We start from the raw sequence: 17895 nt of genomic DNA on the forward strand, positions 1-17895 counted from the left end.
ATTTTATTATCTTAAAATGAGCACAATTATATGCATAGATAAACCCGCACTGAAAGCCACAAATATCACCAGAATGTTGACTGGTAAACCTGGATCAGAACAAATGAAGATAAATACAGATTTAATTGATGCAATCATTAGGACTGACACCATGGTGTAGGGATATCTGTGTTAAAGAGATTGGCGTGCTTGTGTTCATAGGTCAGAGTTGCCTTCTTCCCTACACAGGACAAGAGACTCATGGACACCTTTTATTGTCCTACCACCCCATACTTCTGCTGTGGGCTCACCTCTTCATTTAATACAGTCAGTTCTCAGGCAATGGACTTAATTAATTAAATTTAGGCTTTCTTAATTACAATTGCATTCTAAGCATGCCTCCCAGTAGCTCTAGTCAATAATTTCTTATATTAAGTTTCCAAGGGGCTAAACTCCTTCAATTTATGTGGATTTTGTTTGTCTTGGGCCAAGATTCTGGTGGGGGGATTAGGTAGATCATATTAGTGTAGCTTCCACATGAAAATCCTGGGAGGATTCTAATTAGTTAAAAATGGCCAGTTATAAATCCTCCTTTACAGATAACCAGGGTCAACATGTGGACTGTCTGTGTGATGTGAGGGCTTCTCTGGTGGCTCAGTGGTAAAGAATCCGCCTGCAGTGTAGTAACTGCAGGAGACATGGGTTCGATCCTTGAGTTGGGAAGATCCTCTGGAGGAGGGCATGGCAACCCAATCCAGTATTCTTGTCCGGAGAATCCCATGGAGCTGGTGGGCTACAGTCCATAGAGTCGTACAGAGTCAGACACGACTAAAGTGACTTAGCATGCACTCATGCACTTGTGTGTTGTAAACTCCGTACCTCCTCAGATTTGCACAAATTCACATGTACACTGAATATTCTCTATAGATAATAAGCAATGGTACTTCCTACTGATACACTCTTTTGCAAACTGTAAAGATTCAAGTATGGTAAACAAAATATGAGCTATTTTATAATATATTTTAGAGTTGGCCACTGAGCAACATGGTGGGTAGGGGTGCCAACTGGAGTACTGCTACCTTTGCCTTGAAAACAAAGAAACTGATAAGTGAAACCCAAGGCAGAATCGAACAGAAAGTGAAAGTGAAGCCCCTCAGTCGTGTCCGCCTCTTTTCCCCGTGGACTGTAGCCCGCCAGGCTCCTCTGTCCATGGGATTCTCCAGGCAAGAATACTGGAATGGGTTGCCATTGCCTTCTCACCCAAGGCAGAATTGAACAGAATTGGGACTCAAATCCTAGGTTTTTTTTGTTCCATATGTTGTGACCAATAATCAGACACAAGCTTTTCCCCACACTCGTTTAACTTAAAGATCTGTAAAAGGAAAATGCAGTTTCTATATTTATTGAAAAAATTCCACAGGTAAGGGGACCCCTGCAGTTCAAATCTGTGTTCTTTAAGGGTCATTTGTAACTAAATATGAATGTTTTATATATTTACACTGTTCTTATGATAACTGTTCATGGGGTAGATAGCATATTGGAAAGCAGAGACATTACTTTGCCAACAAAGGTCTGTCTAGTCAAGGCTATGGTTTTTCCAGTGGTCATGTATGGATGTGAGAGTTGGACTGTGAAGAAAGCTGAGCGCTGAAGAATTGATGCTTTTGAAGTGTGGTGTTGGATAAGACTCTTGAGAGTCCCTTGGACTGCAAGGAGATCCAACCAGTCCATTTTCAGGGAGATCAGTCCTGGGTGTTCACTGGAAGGACTGATACTGAAGCTGAAACTCCAATACTTTGACCACCTCATGTGAAGAGTTGACTCATTGGAAAAGACCCTGATGCTGGGAGGAATTGGGGGCAGGAGGAGAAGGGGACAACAGAGGATGAGATGTCTGGATGGCATCACCGACTCGATGGACATGAGTTTGAGTAGACTCCGGGAATTAGTGATGGACAGGGAGGCCTGGCGTGCTGCGATTCATGGGGTCGCAAAGAATCAGACACGACTGAGCGACTGGACTGGATTGAACTGAACTGAACTATGATAACTGAATTCATGGTAACTTTGAGTGTAAAGTATTTTCTCAATCTATTGATTCCAGAAGTATAAATACTACAGTGCTGTATTTTAAATGGATAGCCAACAAAGTTCTACTCTATAGCATAGGGAACTCTCCTCGATATTATGTGGCAGCCTGGATGGGAGGGGAGTTTGGGGGAGAATGCATTCATGTATTTGTATGACTGAGTCCCTTTGCCTTTAAAGGTAGGGCCTTTAATGAGGTACTTAGTTAAAATGAAATGTTAGGGTGAGCTCTAATCCCATCTGACTGGTGTTCTTATACGGAGAGGACGTGAGGACACGCTGAGACCAGGGATGTGCAAGCGCAGAGCAAAGATGGTGTTGAGGATGCTGCCGTCTCACACCTGGAAGGCACCTTCAGAGGAAGGTAGCCATCTGCGAGCCAAGAAGAGGCTGCCTAAAAAACTAACCTGCTGCCACATTGGTCTTGGACTTCCAGTGTGTGTGTGTGTGTGTGCGCGCGCGCGCACGCACAGCGCACACACACTCAGTCGTGTCCAACTCTTTTCAACTTCATGGACTGTAACCCACCAAGCTCCTCTGTCCATGGGATTTCCCAGGCAAGAATACTGGAATGGGTTGCCATTTCCTCCTCCAGGGACTTTTCCTGACCCAGGGATCAAACTGACATCTCCTGTATCTCCTGCATGGGCAGGTGGATTCTTTACTAGCTGAGCCACTGGAGAAGTCCCTTGGACTTCCAGTTTCCGTAACAGTGAAAAAATTTTCTATTCTTTAAGCAACCCAGTCTGTGGTAATTTCCATCCTCTACTCATCCTTCTTAGCGTACTTTTCCTGTCAAGAAAATCTTCTCTTGAGTGCACTTCCCTCACCAGCAACTGCTTGGCTTCTTTGCTCCCCTGAGCACAAAGAGATCAGGTTATTTTGTTACCAAGTTTAGTCCTTCCTCATGTCAATTTCAGTTCGTTTTTCAGCCCTAATTCCCCACCTAAACTCAGCTTGTAAAGGTCATCAAAGACCTCTGTGCTGCTGAATGTAAAGGTCAGTGCTCGCTGTGCTTGATCTCTCAGCCGCCTGGACACAGTCCATCACCCGCTTCTACTTGATACTTTCTTCACTTGATTTCTAAGATGCCAGACTCTCTTCATTTTTCTATTTCCTCACTGATCTCTCTTCTGCATCTCTCTGGCTGCTTCCTCCTGGTTCCTCCTGACTTCTATGAAAGTGAAAGAACGTGTCAGTCGCTCAGTTGTGTCCGACTCTTTGCGACCCCATGGACTGTAGCCCTCCGAGCTCCTCTGTCCATGGGATTCTCCAGGCAAGAATACTGGAGTAGGTTGCCATGCCCTCCTCCAGGGGATCTTCCCAACCCAGGGATGGAACCTGAGTCTCTTGCATTGGCAGGCAGGTTCTTTACCACCTGAGTCACTAGGGAGGCCCAACTGGCCTCTGTACAGAAGAGCATTTTAGGGCCACTTCTAGGTTCTCATCTCCATCTGGCTCACTTCAGATCACGTCATTCAGTCCAGTGGCTTTAAATGCTGCCTGTAAACTGACTCCCTAATTTTTATTTCCTGCCCAGATCTGTCCTCTACGCTCAGACTTGCAAATGCAGCTCCTCCTGGATACTTGAGAGTCCTCCACTTGGGTGTCTAAAAAGACATAAGCAAGCTGGGATTCCTCATCTACACCCCCACCCACCCAGCAACACTGCCTGCAGCTTCCCTCAACTCAGTTCAGTTCAGTTCAGTTACTCACTCGTGTCTGACTCTTTGCGACCCCAAGGACTGCAGCATGCCAGGCCTCCCTGTCCATCACCGACTCCTGGAGCTTACTCAAACTCATGTCCATTGAGTTGGTGATGCCATCCAACCATCTCATCCTCTGTAATCCCCTTCTCCTCTTGCCTTCAATCTTTCCCAGCATTAGGGTCTTTTCAAATGAGTCAGCTCTCCGCATCAGGTGGCCAAAGTATTGGAGTTTCAGCATCAGTCCTTCCAATGAATACTCCAATGAATAATCAGTCCTGAGTATTCCTTTAGGATGGACTGGTTGGACCTCCTTGCAATCCAAGGGACTCTCAAAAGTCTTCTCCAACATCACAGTTCAAAAGCATCAATTCTTCGGTGCTCAGCTTTGTTTATAGTCCAACTCTTACATCCATACATGACCACTGGAACCATAGATAGCTTTGATTAGACGGACCTTTGTTGGCAAAGTAAGGTCTCTGCTTTTTAATATGCTATCTAGGTTGGTCATAACTTTCCTTCCAAGGACTAAGCATCTTTTAATTTCATGCCTGCAGTCACCATTTGCAGTGATTTTGGAGCCCCCCAAAATAAAATCTGCCCCTGTTTCCATTGTTCCCCTATCTATTTGCTATGAAGTGATGGGACTGGATGCCATGATCTCAGTTTTCTGAAAGTTGAGCTTTAAGCCAACTTTTCACTCTCCTCTTTCATTTTCATCAAGAGGCTCTTTAGTTCCTCTTCACTTTCTGCCATAAGGGTGGTGTCATCTGCTTATCTGAGATTATTGATATTTCTCCCAGCAATCTTGATTTCAGCTTGCAATTCATATGGCCCAGCATTTCTCATGATGTACTCTGCATATAAGATAAATAAGCAGGGTGACAATATACAGCCTTGACGTACTCCTTTCCCAGTTCGGAACCAGTCTGTTGTTCCATGTCCAGTTCTAACTGTTGCTTCTTGACCTGCAGACAGATTTCTCAAGAGGCAGGTCAGGTGGTCTGGTATTGCCACCTCTTGAACAATTTTCCACAGTTTGTTGTGATTCACACAGTCGAAGGCTTTGGCGTAGTCAATAAAGCAGAAATAGATGTTTTTCTGGAACTCTCTTGCTTTTTCCATGATCCAGCAGATGTTGGCGATTTGATCTCTGGTTCCTCTGCCTTTTCTAAATCCAGCTTGAACATCTGAAAGTTCACAGTTCACGTATTGCTGAAGCCTGGCTTGGAGAATTTTGAGAGTTACTTTGCTAGCATGTGTGGAGGTAATGAAGATAATGGCGACCTCCTTCAAAAGGTCCTGCTCACGCACTGCCGCACTCAGTGCTCCTGACCCCGCAGCAGTCTACCATCCACCCACGCCCCACCGGAGACACCTGCACACTCACACGCAAGTCTAGGTCAGTCTTGTGTGGGGCAATGCCAAAGAATCACAAAGAAAGGCAATGCCAAAGAATGCTCAAATTACTGCACAATTGCACTCATCTCACATGCTAGCTCAAAATTCTCCAAGCCAGGCTTCAGCAGTACATGAACTGTGAACTTCCAGATGTTCAAGCTGGATTTAGAAAAGGCAGAAGAACCAGAGATCAAATTGCCAACAGCTGTTGGATCATCAAAAAAGCAAGAGAGTTCCAGAAAAACATCTACTTCTGCTTTATTGACTACACCAAAGCCTTTGACTGTGTGAATCACAACAAACTGTGGAAAATTGTTCAAGAGATGGGAATACCAGACCACCTGACCTGCCTTCTGAGAAATCTGTATGCAGGTCAGGAAGCAACAGTTAGAACTGGACATGGAACAACAGACTGGTTCCAAATCGGGAAAGGAGTATGTCAAGGCTGTATACTGTCACCCTGCTTGTTTAACTTACATGCAGAAAACATCATGAGAAATGCTGGGCTGGAAGAAGCACAAGCTGGAATCAAGACTGACAGATCAGATCAGATCAGTCGCTCAGTCGTGTCCGACTCTTTGCGACCCCATGAATCACAGCACGCCAGGCCTCCCTATCCATCACCAACTCCCGGAGTTCACTCAGACTCACGTCCATCGAGTCAGTGATGCCATCCAGCCATCTCATCCTCTATCATCCCCTTCTCCTCCTGCCCCCAATCCCTCACAGCATCAGAGTCTTTTCCAATGAGTCAACTCTTCGCATGAGGTGGCCAAAGTACTGGAGTTTCAGCTTTAGCATCATTCCTTCCAAAGAAATCCCAGGGCTGATCTCCTTCAGAATGGACTGGTTGGATCTCCTTGCAGTCCAAGGGACTCTCAAGAGTCATCAATTCTTCGGCCCTCAGCCTTCTTCACGGTCCAACTCTCACATCCATACATGACCACAGGAAAAACTATAGCCTTGACTAGACGAACCTTTGTTGGCAAAGTAATGTCTCTGCTTTTGAATATGCTATCTAAGATTGACAGGAGAAATATCAATAACCTCAGATATGCAGATGACACCACCCTTATGGCAGAAAGTAAAGAGGAACTGAAGAGCCTTTTGATGAAAGTGAAAGAGGAGAGTGAAAAACCTGGCTTAAAACTCAACATTCAGAAAACGAAGATCATGGCATCCGGTCCCATCACTTCATGGCAAATAGATAGGGAAACAGTGGAAACAGTGGAAACTTTATTTTTTGAAGCTCCAAAATTACTGTAGATGGTGACTGCAGCTATGAAATTAAAAGACACCTTGCTCCTTGGAAGAAAATCTATGACTAACCTAAACAGCATAGTAAAAAGCAGAGATATCACTTTGCCCCAAAGGTCCATCTAGTCAAAGCTATGGTTTTTCCAGTGGTCATGTATGGATGTGAGAGTTGGACTATAAACAAAGCTGAGCATGGAAGAATTGATGCTTTTGAACTGTGGTGTTGGAGAAGACTCTTGAGAGTCCCTTGGACTGCAAGGAGATCCAACCAGTCAATCCTAAAGGAAATCAGTCCTGAATATTCATTGGAAGGACTGATGCTGAAGGTGAAACTCCAATACTTTGGCTACGTGATGCGAAGAACTGACTCATTGGAAAAGACCCTGGGAAAGATGCTGGGAAAGACTGAAGGTGGGAGGAGAAGGGGAAGACAGAGGATGAGATAGGATGGTATCACCAACTCGATTGACATGAGTTTGAGTAAGCTCCGGGAGTTGGTGATGGACAGGGAAGCCTGGCATGCTGCAGTCCTTAGGGTTGCAAAGAGTTGGACACGACTGAGTGACTGAACTGAACTGATAGTTGAGTTACAATGTTGTGTTAGCAACTTCAATTTTATTTATTAAAAAAAAGTCATGCATTTATTTATTTATTTTTTGGCAGTGCTGGGTCTTCTTGCCGCATGGGTTTTTCTCTAGTTGTGGCAGGCAGGGGCTCCTCTCTAGTTGTGGTTCACAGCCTTCGCATTGCAGTGGCTTCTCTTTTTGCAGAGCATGGGCTCTAGGGCACGGGCTTCAGTAGTTGTTGCTCCTGAACTCTGGAGTGCAGGCTTAGTCGTTGTGGTGCACAGGCTTAGTTGCTCCACACAGGTGGGATCTTCTGGAACCAGGGATCAAACCCATGTCTTCTGCATTGGCAGGGGGATTCTCTACCACTAAGCCACCAGGGAAGCCCCTAGCAGGTGGATTCTTATCCACTGTGCCACCAGGAAAGTCCAGCAACTTCAATTTTTAAACCAATTACAAAGCCTCAGAATGTGCCATTTTAACTGCTTTTAATAAGCTGAGTTCTCTCTACTCAATCCAACTGGTGTTGCTCTACATCAGGAGAAGTTTTACAAGCTGAACAAGGCCCCTTATCTTCCTCGTCCTGGTTACAATGGGAAGCTTTCATCAGAAAAACCTTATCCTCCTCTTTCCAAAACACAACATGGCAAAAAACTCCCACTGTCCAGAATTGCTCAGTGTTAATTAAAGTCATTAGCCCAGTGGAAAGTAAAGCAATTTGTCTTTTAACTCCCTACATTCTTGGGCCTTGAGAATAAAAAGGAGTTTAGGTTAAACATCTGATTCTCTTTAAATATTCATGGTGTGGTTTCAATGGAAAGGTTTTCTAGAATTAACAAACCTAATAATAGTCTCATCTCCTGCTAGAAATTCTCCAGGCATCACTGAAAACTTATCACTTCTCAGTAACTCCAGAGAAGGTGGGCATCATCATTGGCCTGGTTTGATAGTTTCATTTATTCTCTCAACAGATATTTATTGAGCTCTTTATGTGCCAGGGATCGCACTGAATGCTGGGCCTGCAGTGGTCAGGGAAGGCTTCCTGGAAGAGATGCACTCAGAAGCTCCTAAGAAGGTAGAAATTGGCTGGGCTAAGTGTTGGACATGGGGCGGGAAGGTAGGCAGGGATAGAAGAAAGAAGAACTAGAATAAGGAATCAATGTCAGAAAGAGAATGGTTCAGATATCTCACCATTCTGGATTCAAACATATAGTGAATTAAATGGAGAATTCAGTCTATTTATATGGAGGATTAAATAGTGAATTCACTACACATTTGAATCTCTTTGAACCTCCAAAGAGATATGTCCATGTCCGAATCTGTGAATGTGACCGTATTTGGAGATGTGTGATGTTCCAGTTAGCCCATAGCCTTGATGTCTTCAAGAATTTTCTGGGACACAGCAGCCATCAATTAATAAATCAGTGCTGTTGGGGTGTGAACTATTAACCATACAAATCCACCTACTCTACCATCACCCTGTCCATATTTCTTTGTTTTGTACTCAAGGAATTCATGATAGACTCTGCCAAATTCAAGAACTTCACTTATGATAATTTTTATTTTTTCTCCATTTAACATTCCTAAACAACAATAACAGCAACAAAACGAGGTTTGAGGAAAGGGAACATACTTTTGTATTATATCCATTTTTGACAGAATATGTTTAAATTTGTCCTTAAATTTAAGGACATGTATTTTTAATTTCATAAAACCAGTACCTACCACAGAGCAAATGTTCAGTATTTTTACTGAAGCTTTTTGACTTATCTAGCATCTGAATGTGAAGGTCAGTATTACATTCATTTTAACTTTTGTTTTCTCCCAGATAAAAATATTTGTTTTGGCTATACTGAGGGAGCTTTCCCAGAAAAAGTCTCCTTTTTGGCTGTTAGTAAGTTAGCTCACTTCCTGTCTCTAACTGTGGAGACAATTCAGAGAAGATTAACTATAATCTCCAGGCTGCCGGTTTGTTTTTCATTTCCTCGCGTTTCAAATCCTGTTCATTTTTGTGTATCAGCTTTTCACATGATAGGCAGATTCTCAATCAATGTTTACTAATTTAATTGAGGAAAACACCTCGTGAGCTAAACACTATAGTTCAATTGGCAAAATTGGCTTCAGATTGCTTTCATCCATCGTCGCTCTGAATGTTTCACAATCCGGAATGAACCACAGGACCATGTATGCAAATGAATCTGTGTAACACCTCCCCGGAAAAGCAAAGAGATAAGCACTCCAGTGCGAGGAGATGAAGCATTGATGAAGAATGGAAGCCCCCTCAAAACCACCAAATTTCTAGGCCATTTAGCCGTCTCGATACAATAACATCGTCATCATTTCCCATTGTTCTGGTAACTTTCAAATACATCTGCATTTGTGTCATCTGCTTCTGACACTGGCCAGATTTTTACCCTTAAAGCCATACAGATGAGTTTGCTGCTAACTGAGTGAAAAGCATGAGGTCGAAGGCGGTTTCTTGGCCCTGGTCAGGGAGAACAGTGGCCCCTTTGTGTTTCCAGACTCTCTGGGGCTTGGCCCTTGCCTCTTCTTGGATAACTCGTTGCTCTTGGACATTCTGGGCTTCGGCCAGCTCTGGTCGCAACCCTCCCTGCGAGTCATTCCCCTGGGGCCGCCCGGCCAGCAGTGAACACACTGACTCGCTGTCCTCCAGGGCTGGGCTTCCAGAATGTGCCCTGCCCATTTTGTGAACCTAACACCTGATGTAAAATTTCTAATTACAGACCCCAAATTCTCTCTCTTAGGAGATCTGAAACTGCAAGCCGCTCTTCATTAAGAACTTGTTTTTCACTGGAAAGCCCGTTCCAAACGTTGGCCACAGTTCACTCCATCTGATCCACGCTTTTTATCTCTTCTCAACCAGACAAATGCATAATAAAGCTTCATTTGCTGCATGATCAGGCAATCCATTTTCAAGACTGGATGTACACAAGGCCCCTGCCGGGCCAGTGGGCTGTACAAAGTGCCCCCAAGGTATTTCTCCGGTTTTGCCTCGGGTTATGGCAGAACAGCCATGACGTTCCTCAACAAAGGCTTTACAGTTTCAAAGGGAGCTTAGATCCCTTGATTTTAGTATTGTCAGTGGTTCTTTTCCAAGTCTTCAGACATCCAGCCTGCTGTGTGTTTAGCGCTGGATTTTGATGTGAAGTGGTGGAATTATGAAACACAAATATCACTTGGCAAGGGACCATTCTAACAGATTTTTGCATATTTCAATCTCTTTGCAACCCATGCCTTTTGGATTACTTGCAGCCTAGCGTATTGGTCAGTAAACTTTATATCCCTAGCGTGAGTGAAGGGCCCATCCCCAGTCTTGCACCAAGGACAGTGAAGTGGGGAGAAGTCCAGGGATATAAAGCTCCAATCAGTCCTCTTTCTTATTCCAAGTCACACTTGATGTACATGCATTTTCTATTTGGCACGCACCCCAGAGGCCCAGGCAGGCTCAGGGTGGCCCCAAATATTAGGGGAAAGAAAGGCTGCTGAGGTCTGGCACTGCCCTGAATTGCCAGAAGAAAAGGTCAAGTCAGAAATGGGGATGGGGGCAGGATGAGGGAGCCAGGGGACAGCAGATGATGCAGGGGCCTCAGTAGGGATAGTCAGCATATATTTGGCTAGACTGTCCCCTTTTTGCATTTCTCTCAGGAAACCGTATTGCAGTAAAAAATCTGAAGAGGGTCCAAATAGAAGAAATCTTGTGCCAACTTTGGGCGCAAGTCTTCCTGTTCATTCATTCATTCAGCAACTTATTGAACAGCCATGATCCTAAATACTGTTCTAGATTCTGATGACGCAGTAGAGGGTGATCCAGATGAATTCTCTGCCCTCCTAGAGCTTGCCTTCTAATGGGGAAGGCAGAGAATTAATCAGCAAATATATCTGATAATTTTGTTGTTGTTGTTTCTGTTTAGTCACTAAGTCGTGTTCGACTCTTTGCAACCCCGTGGACTACAGCCCGCCGGGCTCCTCTGTCCGTGAGATTTCCCAGGCAAGAATACAGATGTGGACTGCCATTTCCTCCCTCATGGGTCTTCCCGACCCAGGTATTGAACCACCCGAATCTCCTGCATCTCCTGCATTAGCAGGCAGATTCTTTACCACTCAGATTTTAATTTTAGTTTATGATAAATGTTATGAAGGGGTGGGTGACATGTTATACAGGGTGACCGAGGAGGGCGTCACTGAGGAGGGTGAGTTTTAGCTAAGAACCAAAAGATGAAAAGGAAGTTCTCACTGTTTGATGATCTAGGGATCATTCTGTTCATTCCAAGCAGAATGAACAGCAAATGCAAAGGCCCTGAGACAGGGAATACCTGGGAGTGTTTGAGGAAGCCTGCAGGCTGGAGCACAGTGAGTGAGGCAGAGCATGTGGGATGAGGTGTCAGACAGAGGCCCCATCCTGGGAAACCTTGTAGGTCACAGCAAGGAGTTGGTATTCTAATTTTGTTACAATGGGAGTGGAGAGGGTGATCAGTAGGTGGCTTTGGGTTGAACTTCATGGGGTACCTACAATCTGGTAAAGTCATGTAATATTCAGGGTCATTAAAAAGAGATCAGATTTTGGGTGTTTGCGATTGTTGTTTAGCCACTAAGTCATGTCCAACTTTTTTGGGGACCCCATGGACTGTAGCCCACCTGGCTCCTCTGTCCATGGTATTTTCCAGGCAAGAATACTGGACTGGGTTGCCATTCCCTTCTCCAGGGGATCTTCCCAACCCAAGGATTGAACCTGGGTCTCCTCCATTGCAGGCAGATTCTTTACTGCTGAGCCACCAGGGTGCTGAATATTTCAACCATGTTGTCTATCAGGACTATAGTCCCTACCAAGGGCAACTTTTCTTCTCACCAACCTACTTTCAGTTCAGTTCAGTCGCTCAGTCATGTCCGACTCTTTGCGACCCCATGAATCGCAGCACGCCAGGCCTCCCTGTCCATCACCAACTCCCAGAGTTTACTCAGACTCATATCCATTGAGTCAGTGATGCCATCCAGCCATCTCATCCTCTATCATCCCCTTCTCCTCCTGCCCCCAATCCCTCCCAGCATCAGAGTCTTTTCCAATGAGTCAACTCTTCACATGAGGTGGCCAAAGTACTGGAGTTTCAGCTTTAGTATCATTCCTTCCAAAGAAATCCCAGGGCTGATCTCCTTCAGAATGGACTGGTTGGATCTCCTTGCAGTCCAAGGGACTCTCAAGAGTCTTCTCCAACACCACACTTCAAAAGCATCAATTCTTCAGCGCTCAGCCTTCTTCACAGTCCAACTCTCACATCCATACATGACCACAGGAAAAACCATAGCCTTGACTAGACAGACCTTTGTTGGCAAAGTAATGTCTCTGCTTTTGAATATGCTATCTAGGTTGGTCATAACTTTCCTTCCAAGGAGTAAGCGTCTTTTAATTTCATGGCTGCAGTCACCATCTGCAATGATTTTGGAGCCCAAAAAAATAAAGTCTGACACTGTTTCCACTGTTTCCCCATCTATTTGCCATGAAGTGATGGGACCAGATGCCATGATCTTCGTTTTCTGAACCTACTTAAGATCTGTCAATTAGAATTAAGGTGCATCTGGTTGTCACAAACTGTTCCCATCCCCCGATGCCTAATAGCACCAGTGACCTATGGTGGGGCCCTCACTCATTTATTAAGTATTTATTAAGTGCCTGTTATGCCCTAGGGATACAGTGGTGAGCAAAATACACATGTTCCTTGCTTATTATGGGACTTAATGATAGGGAAAGTGCAGTGCTAGGCGAGCATACAGAAGTGTAGTCAAGTGACCTGGTCAAGGAAGACTTCCTGGAGGAAGCGATTGGCTGAGAGCTGAAGATTAAGTAGGAGAAGACTAGTTGTGAAAGTTTTCCAGTTGGAAGGAATGGCATATAGCCAGAGGTAAGAGAGAATGTGGTGCATTTTAAGAAATATTTTCAAAAAGATGAGAGGCAGAGTACAACATTGAGAAGTGGGAAGAACTGAGGCTGAAATGTACTCCAGGATCCAGGTCATGAGGATAAATCATGAAGAGTCACATAAGGGTGTTAAAGCATCTGTACTTTATCATGAAGGTGATGGGAATTCTCTGAAGGGTATGGAAGATGGATTGGGAATGAGGGAAGACGGTGGTAGGAAAAGTCATTGTACTAATTCAGGGGGGATATTTGTGATTTGACCAAAATAGTAGCCATGGAAATGGAGCAAATTTGACTGATTACAGATACATTCATCCACAGCTTAAAAAGATAACTTGGAGCCAACTCTCTCTAAGGAAATGAAGCCAAAAAAAATATGGGGAGAATGAAATTGATGCAGAGAAAGAATGAAGAGAACATGATGGGTTATGTAAGCTGAATTTATAAAGGAACAAAACCCAAGCATATGTTCATCTTCTTCATATGCTATGAAGAAGATGAACGATATGCAGGGACAGGGAGCGAAAAGGATAGTGGGAAGAAAGAGATGATATGGCCCCTGAGAAAGGAAGGGGGGCGAGTGGTAGTCCCTGGGGCCAGCCCACTTCCTGGAAACTTTCTAGGTTCAGTTCCCATAAGCTTCAGCTTTATCACGTGTTCCAGTCATGAATTCTCATGACCCCTGTCTCTCATATTGCTCCATATGAAGGAGCTTCTCCCCCTCCACATGCAGGCTAGCTTGACTGAGTTTTGCTCCTTGCAACTTAAAAGAATCTGAATCAACCATTATGTTATACAAATTAACTCTTCAAGAAAGTCATTAATTAAAAGCAAGGCAAACTGATGCAGTTATAATGAGAACTATAACTTCTGAGTGTTCGTAGATGTCCCTGTCCAAGGATCAACTGTTTTTCAATTCAATGAGTCCAACTGCGAACTAGAAGTGCCTTGGAGAACAAAAAGCATTGAACGGTTGTGATGTCTGATCTCTCTCCAACTCCTTCTCCAGGGGTTGAATCACAAGAAACCACTTCTGAGGCCAGAGACCACAAATCCGGAGGCGGTGGCCCAAGGCAGGATGAGGAAATAGAACAGGGGAGAGAAGCTGACTCTTGCCAAGAAGCACTCACGAATATTCTGGAGAAGTCAGGTCAGACAGCAAAAGGGAGTGAAGGGTCGATGGAAACCCAGGATGATAATCATATTGGACATGATGAGGAGGGGATAGGATGAGATAAGGCTCAGACTGAGCTGGTGCATGGAAATTGTTTGGTGAGGTACAGCGTGAGAAAGCTGAGCAACCTACCAAGTTTCAGGCCTTGTGAGGGGACAAAAAGAGAGGAGGGTCAGCTCCATGTTCTTAAGGACTTACAGTCTGGTGGGAAACCCAGACATATACACAGATTACATAATGTGGTGAGAAGCAGGTTAGCACGGGTGCTAGGAGTTTCCAAAGCGCAATTAGATTAAGCTAGGGGCTCAAGGTATCCCAGCTGGGCACAGTTCTGTTCCATTATAACAGTTACACCAGATATAAACCTGAAACATAGTTACGCAGGGAATTTCAGGACCAGCAAAATTTTAGGTGTATCTGAAAAGTTCTGAAGGACTTATAGCAGGTTGTACAATTAATATCAGAATATCAAGTGGGAACAGCAGAAGAGAAGGCTGGGAATTTAAAGAAAAGCCATTCCATGAAGGGCATTTTTATTTCCAAGATGAAAATCTTAAAAAAAAAAATCTGCAAAACTAATACAATTATGTAAAGTTTAAAAATAAAATAAAATTAATTAAAAAAAAATCTTAGACTTATTCTTTTTTATAGATAAATATTGGTCAAAGTTTTAGTCACAAGAAGATGCAAAAGTTATGCAACAATGTATCTTCCAACTTTAAAAAAAACCAGAAATGGAAATTTTTACAAAGCACTGTTAAATTGTAGCTGTAAATACTGCGCTTTTAAAATTCCAAATATCGAACAAGAAGTGACCAACCAGATATTGAAGAATATAATCATGAAATCAATTTAGCAGAAACAGGGTTAGGATATGGACACTGTAAATAGTGAATATATACCTTTCTTTCTGTAAATCAGAAACAGAAAATACACATCCTTTCCTATGTTGTTGGAGCATCTTCTAATATAGATCATGCATTTAGGTATAAAGAGAATCTTAACAGAACATCCTAAAAGAGATTTTATAGATCATTGTTTTCTGATTAGAGTCTAAGCTAGAAATCCGCAATAAAATTGGACGTGGTTTTATAAGTCACTGAAAGATGTTTAGCAAGAGGGCGACACAACCATGTGAGGAATGGGTTTGGAACAAGAGTTGGGAGACACAGGAGGAGGGAAACCAGTTAAAGAGATATTGCAACAGTCTAAGAAAGCAAGACAGTAAGTCCCCTACCGGTGAACCTTCAAGTTGCAAACTTTCAAAAATGCGAACGTATGTTCACATGTCCAGTCGTGTAAGTCAGTTCACATGGTCCCACATGCACGCACCCTCTACAGGCAGTTGTGCTTTTGTGTACTCTACTCTGCAGTAGTGTATAGAGCCCAGTAGTGCAGGAGCTTTATTTCAAGGCCAGGATGTCCAGAAGCAAGCGTAAACGTAGCATGATGTAGTGGGTACTGCTAAGAAGGTCTTTTACAGTTGTACTGTACTACTGTACTTTTCCAGGTTCTATACTGTAAGATTCAGAATATTTTCTTTATTGTTTTTGCGTTTGTTTTTTACGTATTATTTGTGTGAAAAGTATTATAAACCTAAAATTACATTACAGTACAATACAGCCCATTGTGTTAGCTGGGTTCCTAGACTAACTTTGTTGGACTTAATGAAAAAAACTTAGACTTATGAACATGCTCTTGCAACAGAACTCATCCATATGTAGGGGACTTAGTGTAATGTGAGTCTGAATCAAGACAGGAGATGTAGGGAATAAAAAGGAATAGAAAATTTAAGAAGTATTTAGTAGATAAAATAAAAAAGGACTGGCTGACTGAATTTAGGGGAGAGAGAGAGACAGAGAGGGAAAGGAGAGGAGGAGGGAAAGAGAGAGAAAAGAGAGAGGTGAGGGGATGGAGAAAAGGTGAATGATGAGGTTGGGTGGTGATTCAGTGGAGGCAGTGTCATTAACTCAGGCCAGCGACACAGGAGGAGGGAGAGGTCTTGGGGAAACAGGCAGCGCTCATCTTTGGGCTGGTTTGGTTTGGGGAACACAGGCTGTAGTGCAGTTTGTGGAAAGAAAGCTGTAAACATTGCCGTTGGCAGCAAGATTCTTCTTTTGTGCAGGGGAGATTCAGAACTCAGGCCATGAAAAGGGAGAGCATGTCAGGGTTCCTCTTTTATTTGGTGCTTGGTTGCGGACGGGTGTGCTTATCAGAAGTACTTAATAGGACTTTATACAACCTGCCTCTTATGCCCACCACTTACCTGACATGTTTAGGAGAATGAGGGGGTGATAACTGTCCAAGCCAGCTGGAAGACAAGATGAAGGACTCTACGACATGTGCCACAAGGGCTGACTAATGCTATAGTGAATCCAGAAAAGGAGACAGGACTGTGAGTGAAATCAAGAGCATGGCCTTGCTTTTTTTCATAAGTCCAGAGGAGGCACACAAGTCTTTTCGGTGCTGGGATGGATCACAGGCAGTGACTCACAGATAGGAATAAGCTTTGGGTGGAAGGATCAGGACCCAGAGGGTGCACTGGGAGGGAGAGGGAAGGGAGATGGGTCCTGAAGCCCGGACAGGGGTTAGGACTCGGCAGGGCAGACCAACGGCGATGTGGTGAGATTTGGGGTCTGTAAACAACAGTTATTTCATGAGCTCTTATGTAAATGGACTTCCCTGGTGGCTCAGACGGTAAAACGTCTGTCTACAATGCGGGAGACCTGGGTTCAATCCCTGGGTCGGGAAGATTCCCTGGAGAAGGAAACAGCAACCCACTCCAGTACTCTTGCCTAGAAAATCCCATGGACGGAGGAGCTTGGTGCAGGCTACTGTCCATGGGGTCGCAAAGAGTCGGGCATGACTGAGCGACTTCGCTTCACTTCACTTCTATGTAAATCAAAGTCATTAAAATTAATTTTGCCCTGTGAATTTTCTGAAGAGTTTCTCTACATTTCTTTGGATGGTTGATATCCAAGACCAAGGAGATTCAGCAGAGACTTTTATCTAACAAAGATAAAGCCTTGCTTTATGCGTTCACAGTTGAGGATTAAAGGACTTTTGACTACTTGAGGGGGCTTAGTAAATGTTGATTACAATGACTTAGAAAATCCTTAGGCCATCAGATGGTGAAGCAGCCTAAGTCTTCCAGAACACAATCCACTTTGAAGCACGCGGTCCAGGGGGCCTAGAGAACGAGGAGGCAGTGATCTCAAGCAAAGGGCGTGACCTTTTCTATCTGCAGTTTTCTAGTCTGTAAAATGGGAACTGTAATTTCTTCCTTCACTCAGTGAATGTTTTATGGGCATCGTCTGTGTGCCAAGCAAGATTCTACCCACGTTACAGAGTTATTTTGAGAATTAAATGAAGAAACGTAAGTGAAAGTGCTTAGTATAGGGTCTAGAATCTACCAGGCGTGAACTGTATTCACTTTTTTATCCAAAAGAATTTTTTTTTTTTTACTACAATATGAATGGACATTTGAGCCAATATTGGGTCAGGCCAACAATGGGCCAAGCATAATCAGAGAGCTTGTTATAAATATCAGGATGTCTTGCAGGGGGAAAGGATTAACTGCACTGGGGATCCAAGAAGGAGATGACTTTTAATTTAAAGGTACATTTTAGAAGCAGTAGGATGAAGCGCAAAATGTTGCTCTTGGGAAAGCGAACCCTATGTCACGGTTATTCTGGGAAGTCTGCATAGGGTGTAATGAAGCAGCACAGATGTTCCGAGTTAAGACCCGTTGGAAATATGACTGTGCTGCTGGGTCTAGAACATTGAGAAAGA

This window comes from Bos indicus x Bos taurus, chromosome 12 (assembly GCF_003369695.1).
Source record: "Bos indicus x Bos taurus breed Angus x Brahman F1 hybrid chromosome 12, Bos_hybrid_MaternalHap_v2.0, whole genome shotgun sequence".
NCBI lineage: Eukaryota > Metazoa > Chordata > Mammalia > Artiodactyla > Bovidae > Bos > Bos indicus x Bos taurus.